We start from the raw sequence: 9,131 nt of genomic DNA, 5'->3' as shown, positions 1-9,131 counted from the left end.
CAAACTTCAAATGTGGCCTGTGATATAGACCAGAAACAAAAAAAGAACCATGAATTGTATTGATGCTGTGACTAACACTAAGATCATATCCTTTTAAAAAATGTAAAACAGCATTAACATTTTCTTTAGTGTTAGATAAACAACATGGAGGAATAAATGAATTTGAGTATTCAACTCTGGAGGAAAATGGCTCCTTCAGCCATTTGTAAATCCTGCAGCCATTCTTTGGTCTGTTGGTTGGGGGTTTTAAGAGATGGATGATCACCCGATACTGGTAGGACTCCCCCAGAGGCACGCAGAAGCGCTGCTCACAGTGTCCCAGTGGATCACAGAATCTAGGGGAAAATGCTTTCCTACACCACTAAACTTGTTCTTCATAATGTGGTACAGCACCTGGACACTAATTAGCTGTGAGATATTGGACCATTCATTCAGCCTAATTCTTCAACTGGAAAATAAGAGATTTGGGTAAGATGATCTTATAGCCCCTTACAAAATTAAATTATGAGATTCTGGGGTACTTGTATTAAATACCTGACTACCTCAGGAATATCAGGACATTCAAATGAACTGAAGTTTATTGTCAATCTCAAACAATTTTAACAATTGTATGTTGTATTTTTGGTGGACAATTTGGTTGACAATTTTTTTAACACTCATCTAAGTTTCTTCAAGAGATAAAAAGTGCTCTTTTTAGAAAGTCACACTTTCTTATTTTCAGTTTCCAATGAAATTTAAATGGTGTGACAAACATTAATTTTATGTTCTTTTCTCTAGCCATTTTCTCCTCCTCCTCCCTTTAGTCATTATATTTCTTTCATGTCACTTCTCATCAGTTTCCTAGAATTGTCTATGCAGAATTCCGTTCTCATAAATGAAATAAGTGGCTTTTCAATAACCAAAGATTCTCAGTTCCAATGCATGTCTCACCATGCTTTGGGACAAGTCACCCCAACACCTGTGTTCTAGTTGAGAATCCCTGAACACAAGGCACTCTATCCTACAATGACCTACACAGCCTGGACACGTGTTGTAGAGATAAACATTTATTCATTGTAGGTGCTCCGTGGAAGACCGTGACTTTCTGTCCCGATTAGATCCTTTTTCCTGAGAAATCTGAACACAAAGAACAGAGAGGCACAGAAAATAGAGTGGCACAGAAGAAAACACATATGGAGAGTTTACATTACACGGGGGCCATTAGACAGGAGTAACCATGAGTACACGAAAGCCAGAAGGTAGCCTGATCCAGTCAACAGCAGAAACAGAAGTAGAGAAAGCAAGTTCATAGGTACAGATGGCAGAATTGTGGTTACCATGGGGAAATGGGGTCAGGCAAGGGTGAAATGGGTAAAGGGTGTCAAACACATGGTGACAGATGGGAACTAGATTTTCGGTGGTGAGCGCACAGTAGGGTGTGCTGATATTGAATTATAATGTACACCTGAAATTTATGTAGTATTATTAACCAATGTTACCTCAATAAAATTAATTACTTAAAAATAAGTAGAGAAAGTATTGCAGAGAGAGTACAAAACTGAGTTGAGGAAATAATTCATCACTAGAATTGTTAGACCACTAGGGCAGCTTGAATTCTTACTGATTTCCAGTTCTTCATGAGGCCCTACTATGTATCTGCTGAGACTTTGTTCAATGCTTGCTGAATCCTCGGTGAATCCCACCACAAATTCATATTATACAAAGAAACCCTTCTGTTTCTGCAACCTGAAAGAACTTGACATAGGCAAGCTTCAAAAAAATTGACCTGTTGTATCTGGTCCAAAACAGGTTTATTCCTGAATATACAAAAGCCTAGTACATGTCAGCAAGGGTAGGCAGGCAGAAGGAAGCGATGGTAGCGTTCACATCAGTCTATATTAAGGTTTTAGTAAAGTTTTAGTAAACAGTTAAGAGGTCAAGGAATCTAAAACCAAAACTAAAGTTTTATCTGAGATAAATACGTACAAATGGCATTTACTCATGCTACCCCTGTTCATTATTTGCAGGAATATTCAAGATTGAGGTAAAATAATATTATTTTTTAAGATTTTTTATTGTTATTCTATGACAGTTGTCCCAATTTTCCTCCTTTCTCTCCGCCGCCCATCCCACTCCCCACTCCCACAGTCAATTCCCGCCCTGTCGTCCATGTCAGAGAGCTAATGCTATTACTTTCATGAGCCCCTGGTATCAGCAGTACAGTTTATCATTTCATACCAGAGACTGTCAGAAGAACTGTATATATTAGACTACCGAATGCTTACTCTGTCTACTGGTTGTTGAAGTATTTATCGGCATGTTAATTAGAGTCCTGTTTATGAGGCTGAAAGAGCTCAGGACCAATTTCTCACTAGCTCCTGTTGGTGGGCATAGTTTCCAGAAAAGCATGGTTGTGCACAGCTGGTGTGCACCTTGTAGATCAGCATTAATACTGTATTCATTTTATAGCTAGCAGCAGTTTTGAAGGCGATATCTTTCTGAAACAGTGGATTTAGTACAAATAGCAATGCAGCTATGATATGGTTGCTCCGTTCTATCAAGTGGAAAACTTTAAAAGGAAAACCTGTGTGATTTGAATATCCTTGTAAACCGTGTTTAATGCACCTTTAAATGAAAGGAGAGGGGTTGATCACAGAAGCAAAAGCATTCAATATATTCCTCGCCCTGATCCAATTCAAAGTAAAACTCATGAGATATCAGGAGAATGAAAGCCATCATTTGAAGAGCTTTCAGGAACCAAGGAGCCCAGAACAATATCTGATGCATGGGAAAAAGGGAAACATTTTCTCCACTCTGATTTATTATAGTTTGTCAGTCAGGCAGTCGGCCAAACAGCAGATTTATTTGTTTTGCCCAGTATAATTGCTAATTTGAGGATGAATGTATTTTTCTTTTTCCTTCAATCCATTTTCTCTTATGTTTAATCTGGGATTCAAAGCAGGAGGGATTAAGATCATGCTTCCCTCAGAGTAAAAGATGAGCAGTTTTCCATGTCTATAGGTCTGAGCAAGATGCAACTGTAGCTGCTGACCAATTCTATTTACGTATTTGGAAAGATGTATGGCTCTGGATGGATTTTAAAATCCGTCAAGGGTCAGTGCCATTTACCCATTTAATTACACCACCAGAGGTGTGGCAAAGCCTTATAACAGTGTCTTGCCCATGGCCATCAGTGCTCTGTCCCCAAATGGCCCTTTCTATTGCATCTTCCCCATGGTTCACACAGTGTCCTGCGATTTACATGAGAGATGAAAGATTTGAGAAGCATGAGGTGATGCTCACAGCATCACTTGATTGATAGACCTGTGAACATTGGTAATCCTGCACCTCGGTGGTGTTGAAGGCCAAGGAAGTATTTTCTAACTCTGCCTTTTAATCTTCGACATCTCACCAAGAAAGGCAATTTAGTGCTAAAGAGAACCGTAAAATATTGGGATAGAGATAGGATGCAGAAAATAAGGAGAATGGCCATTGATAAAATGCCATTTTTTTCTGTGATAAATTTTCACCTTACTCTGAATACCCAACTGACCAGGTCAAGCTAAGAAAAGCTGCTATCAAATGGGGAAAAAATCGCAGAGTTCTTGGCGCGCTTTTTTCTTGCTGCTACACAAGAGTGGGGATTTGTCAAAGGTCTTAATAAAACAGAACAAAGACAGGAGTCCACAGTGGCACTTTTGGTTTGCAGAGAAATTTTGTTTCTCCCTCTATCTTTTCTCTATCACTTAACTTTTTATTTTAGTGAATTCTGGTTAAAATAAATATCAAAAGAATGTATGGCCTAACAGGAGTACATGAGAAAGAAAAAAGAAGATTGAAGCCAAACTCTGTCCTCTCTAGGCTTGAGAATATTTTTTTATCCAGCTCTATCTTTTGTTCTTTTGTTTCTTCACTACAGCTCAGCATTAGAAAATACACCCATAAAGAAAAGGACTTAATATTTCTTGTCCTGATTTAACACTTGTCTTGTCAAAGATGTTCCGCCAGACACCGTGGAGGGCAGAAGAAAAATGGCGATCGCATACTTGCCTTCCAGACTTCTCAGATTATAATGTAAATGACAGACTAAGGTAGAAGGGTGATATGGTCTTTAGCATGGAGAACAGGTGCTGAAAAGGTTGAATCTCACATGCAAGATTCAAGAAGGCTAAATAGAAAAAAAAATAAGCAAAACATTAGAAGATAGAATTTGAAAAACAGAAAGAGAAATAGACCACCTGGTACAAAGAGAAGGCATATGAAAAAATTTAAAAGTATTTACCCAGTTAAAGAGTTAACTATTGATGCAATATAAAGCAAATTTAGAGGAGAGCATCTTTCTGAAATGTTAACAGCAGAGTGTTGGTGGGATGTGAGGGCAAATATTGGAATTTAAGGTTGTAAAGAGAGACAGTAACCCACCTCGGTAGAGTGTTGTCCATCATGCTGAGGGGCCGTGGAAAGTCATGGAAGACAGGATCAGTCTAGAAGACCCACTCCAAAAGTCACCTCTGGTAGCACTGTTGGGAACGGACAGGAATGTTCAGTGTCTAATGGCAGATGCCAGTTAAGTGCTATAGTTCTGCTAATTTTCAGTAAAATGTCAAAAATAACAATTCCATAGTACGTTAGAATTTACAAAGTTTTTTCACACACTTTCACATTTGAACGCTGCTTGTTATAAATGCAGAAAGGCAGCAATAAAATAAAGCATAGACGTGCGATATTTAGGGATGCTTTAGATACTGAAGGATTTGACTACCGCTTGAATATGGACAAGAGAAAACTGTCAAAGGACTTTGGTCTGAGCTGAGAGCTATACCGCATCATCAACACCACCCGTATTTTGAAGACAGGCTGAGTGATAAGCCCTGTGCTGAGAATTTGTATTAGATGATCTTATTGAATCCTCTCCATAACTATATGTAGTCGTTCCATTTTATAGATGAGAAAACTGAGGATATGGAGCTATTAAGTAATTTGTCCAAGGTCATGTAAGCTAGCAAGTGACGGAGCCAAAACTTGTTTGAATCTGAAGCTGTCCACCAACATTAACGTGTAGCACCGTCCTTAATGCTGGCCAGTGTGGCAAGCATAGAAGCAAAGTCTTTGTTTATATCTGTATGTTTTATGTAAGATATGCAAATCTTATAAAAATTAATTTGGCTTTTTTAGGTTATTCATTATTTGATTCAAGGATAAACAATACTTTCTTTTAAAGTATTAGCCAGGAGTCTGTCAGATTTGATTATAATCACAACAGATCCCTTTTAAAGAGACTTGGCAATCTCTTGCCTCCTAGAATTTGATTAAAATGGTGCACAAATAACGGGAAGCTTTTCTGCCAAGATACTGTATCATCATGATAGAGTCACCTTCACTCTCAGACACTGGTTCCATCAAAAACCCTCAATCCTCAACTGAAAAAAATGTTTTTTCCTTTTACTACCTCGTCACGTATGACAGTGTATACATTCCCAAAGTAGTCATATGCAGTCACAAAGTCATTTTCAACATGTGTGACATTCGGCACACCTACGCAAACTATTGTGAGTTCCTTCTGGAGCCTAACTGAAACCCTTCTGCCCAGTGGGACCCCTTAGAGAGTGATTGCTTCAATGCACCAAGGGGGCCCTGGTGACATGTAGCAATTAATGACTTGTCCAGAAACGCCTCTCAATAGATTAAATCAAGAATAAGAACGAGACTTTCTAATGCTAAATCTCGTACAACATAGTTTTATATGTCTAAATGTGTACACTTCTGATGGGTTCCGTATACATTTTACAGATGCTGTGCTTGCAATCACAGGCTGCCTACTGAGAGTTTCTTTTCTTTATGTATTCGGTTGGCCAAAAGTTCATTTGTTTTGTCTGTAAGGTGGCTCTCTGGTAGCTCTTAGTTGTCTTTAACTTTGCTCAAAATAATTTTGTTAGATGGTATTATGACAGCTGTGCATTAAAAAAAAACTTATCAAATTGGTGAATTTTTGTGTCATTATTTTAATATTTGAAGATGGAAGAAATACTCAATATTTTTGTCATGGTATGATTTATTATTTCAAGAAAGGTAAAAACACGGTTAAAACACCACAAATGATTTGTGCAGTGTATGGAGAAGATGCTGGGACTGATTGAATATGTCAAAAGTGGTTTGTGAAGTTTCATGCTGGAGATTTCTCTCTGGACGATGTTCCACAGCCAGTCAGGTAGACCAGCTGAAGTTGATAGCAAACAAATTGAGACATTAATTGAGAACAATCAATGTTCTACCACATGGGAGATAGCTGACATAACACAAAATATCCAAATCAATAAAGTTATTGGTGAACATGAAAAATGTGTCTTTTATTTTACCGAAAAAAATAGATGGAGTTTTTGTACTTTATTACTTACACAATTATATTCTGTAGAGAGAGTTTGTATTTGAAACTGTCTATACAAAGAAGATTTAAAGCTGCAGAGTCATACTATTATGAGCATTTAGGGTTCCTAGTTAAAATGATAAAATCAGTCAGTCACAAATATTAAAAAAATAATGAGCTTTTTTTCACAAGTAGATATTACTATGACCCTTATCTCATCGTTCCCTTGTATTGGTGTGTTACTCATTTTATTCACAAATTTGTTGTTGAGTAAGAGAGGAAATAAACAACAGTCTGTATTAAAACTAATTCTTTCCGGATAAAGTATAAGCAGTGGGGGAAACCTATTTAGAGTATCATCTCTGTGGTTAAGCAAGAAATGAATTTGCTACAAAGGGTTGAAACATGCTCTGATAGAATTGAAGGTAATTAAAATCTAATGGTAGAATCTAACCATTTAAATTGCAACTTAAATTGCAATTTAAATTGGTCAAATAGGATTGAAACCAGAATACCTGACAACCTTAAACTGGGACTCTAAGAGATGGACTGTGTGCAAGTGAAATATTTGCTTACTCAAAATTGAAATAAACACTGTGTGAATGGAATGAAATGGTTTCTAAATTTATGTGACTTTTCATTTGTATAAAAAGATTGTTGTGAGGATGTCTTATGTAATGACAAAGAACAACTGGCATAAAATTAAAAGCTTTCGATAATGAACAAATGATGATTAGGTATTTGCTGTTTATGTAATCTTATTCTTGCAGGTATAGTTCATTACACAGAGTCTGAGGATGGGAGTTTTAAATTATCAAATTACATTTATTGCTGACTTGACCTAAGGCTGCATGGTTAAGCTGAACAGTTACTCCCTCCAAATGAAGACAACTTAAAGTTACAATGCATGTTTTCATATGTAATTATACCATTTTTACTAAAATATTAATAGATTAAAGTAGTTTGACACATGAAGTAAAAGAAATGCTGTTTCCATTTCTTACCGGAAATTAATAAAGTACAATAATAAGGAATCTAATGGAAGTTTAGAGAGATTACAACTCACCTAATTGAAATTTTTGCCCAGCATTTTTCCTCGCGATCAGTAATTCCCACTCCTTGGGAAGTTACCTACGGCCTTGGGTTCGACTTAGTTTTATTGCCAATCACCAGCTGCCCTGTGTTGTTGATGTGCCACCTCTGCATCTGTCACACTCCACGCTGTTCCGGATGACCAGAAAGAAGACTATCAGGCCTCGCTGGCAAATAAAATCTAGAGCTCTGGACAAGGCTGTGAACTGTAGAACTGTAATGCACTGAAAGGATAAAATACTACTAATAAAGACAGATATGGGTAAAGACCATTTTTATTTTCTATTTCAATAGCATCCTTTCAAATTAAAATTGTTTTCTAATTAAGGATTTGTTTGCTTGTCATATGTTTATACATACAATCTTCCCCATTCCACAAACATACATGAATTTTTTAAGAATTGTAGCTTCTTGTGCTTCACTTATAATAAAAAGACTCGGCCACCAAATAATATAATCATATAACTTCAAGGGAAATCATCATTTCAGAATGGAAACAGTTAAGAAAAAAGTTCCAATAGAAATTTTAAAAAAACTGGGTTTCTCTAAATTCGTTTTATAGAAATCATAGACAAACAGATATTCATGAAAAATGGTGCATTTATGTATTTTCCCATAAAAACAATATTTCCTATAGAAATTGAAAGCTGTGTTCTTAACAAGAGACTTGGCATAAAAGTAAACCTAGATTAAGTCAATGGTGTCATAAAAACAAACATAAAATTTTTCCATATATTTACCAGTAAAATTATGGTTGGAGTCCAATAAAATGAGTGTAAATATTCTGTACACATTGATTATACAAGAGGGCACTCTTTGCTATAAAGATAATGTGCTATACTATCAATTAAAAGTATTTAAATAAATATGCTAGCTATAATAAAAATTAAACATTTAATTAATGATATTTTTACTTGCCTTCTTAGAAATTTTGTGATTTAAATGGCCTGGGTCTCCAATTTCTGTCTAGGGAAGTTTGAAATGACTCTTTTTTTCTCTTCGAGTGATTACATCTTCACCTAATGATCCAAGCTGTAAGATGCTGAGACCGCTCAGCAGAATACAGAATGAGAGGTGCAGCTGAGAATAAGCATGGTTCTTACCCATGAGCACTGGGTCCCCTGAGGGCAGTCAACCATGGGAAATTCAAAATGAAACTTGAGACAGACTTAGACATGATTTGCACTGATATAAAACTCCATGGGGGAAAGGAGAGAGAAAAGGCCCGAAGGAGGAATCTTCCAGCAGCAGCTCATGATTCTAGTTTACAGTAGGGCAGGACGTGGGGAGCAGCTGATAGAAATAGAGGGGAGAAGGGGGCTATGCAGGCTGTCAGAAGAGGAAAGACTCGGTCAGGAATTAAAACTGAAGTCCAGTCATGAGATGTGACAAATTACAGGCGCGAGTGTAGTCTAATGGACACACAGATGTCCAGAGAATCCCCAGAGACCCAGTGGCAATGGGTCTTAGAAGTAACAAGACAAAACTTAAGACCCAGTGTCACTCCTGACAGAGAAGGGGCCCCTAACGCTGCCAGGTTTGTCTTCTGTTCTTCCAAACTGGATCCCCAGTAACCTGCAGTTCTGTGGCCTGGAGCAGGCAGGGACCCGCACTTCCCCCAACACACAGACACACAAGTGTTGCTCATTGACCCCGACACACAGGTGCTCAAATGTCGTTCAGTGCTCAAAACCAA

At 37.3% G+C, this 9,131-nt stretch overlaps 1 long non-coding RNA gene across 1 annotated transcript; it reads right to left on the bottom strand.

Moving 5' to 3' along the window:
- Positions 1-4,407: 4,407 nt before the first annotated feature.
- On the bottom strand, positions 4,408-8,475 carry LOC139440537 (uncharacterized). The gene is made up of 3 exons (XR_011650788.1): positions 8,354-8,475; positions 7,410-7,659; positions 4,408-4,499 (listed from the first exon to the last, which is right to left on the bottom strand). It is a non-coding gene; the product is annotated as an uncharacterized lncRNA (long non-coding RNA).
- Positions 8,476-9,131: the final 656 nt, after the last annotated feature.

This window comes from Desmodus rotundus, chromosome 2 (genome assembly GCF_022682495.2).
Source record: "Desmodus rotundus isolate HL8 chromosome 2, HLdesRot8A.1, whole genome shotgun sequence".
Taxonomy (NCBI): domain Eukaryota; kingdom Metazoa; phylum Chordata; class Mammalia; order Chiroptera; family Phyllostomidae; genus Desmodus; species Desmodus rotundus.
This window is presented reverse-complemented; position numbering and strand designations above follow the sequence as displayed.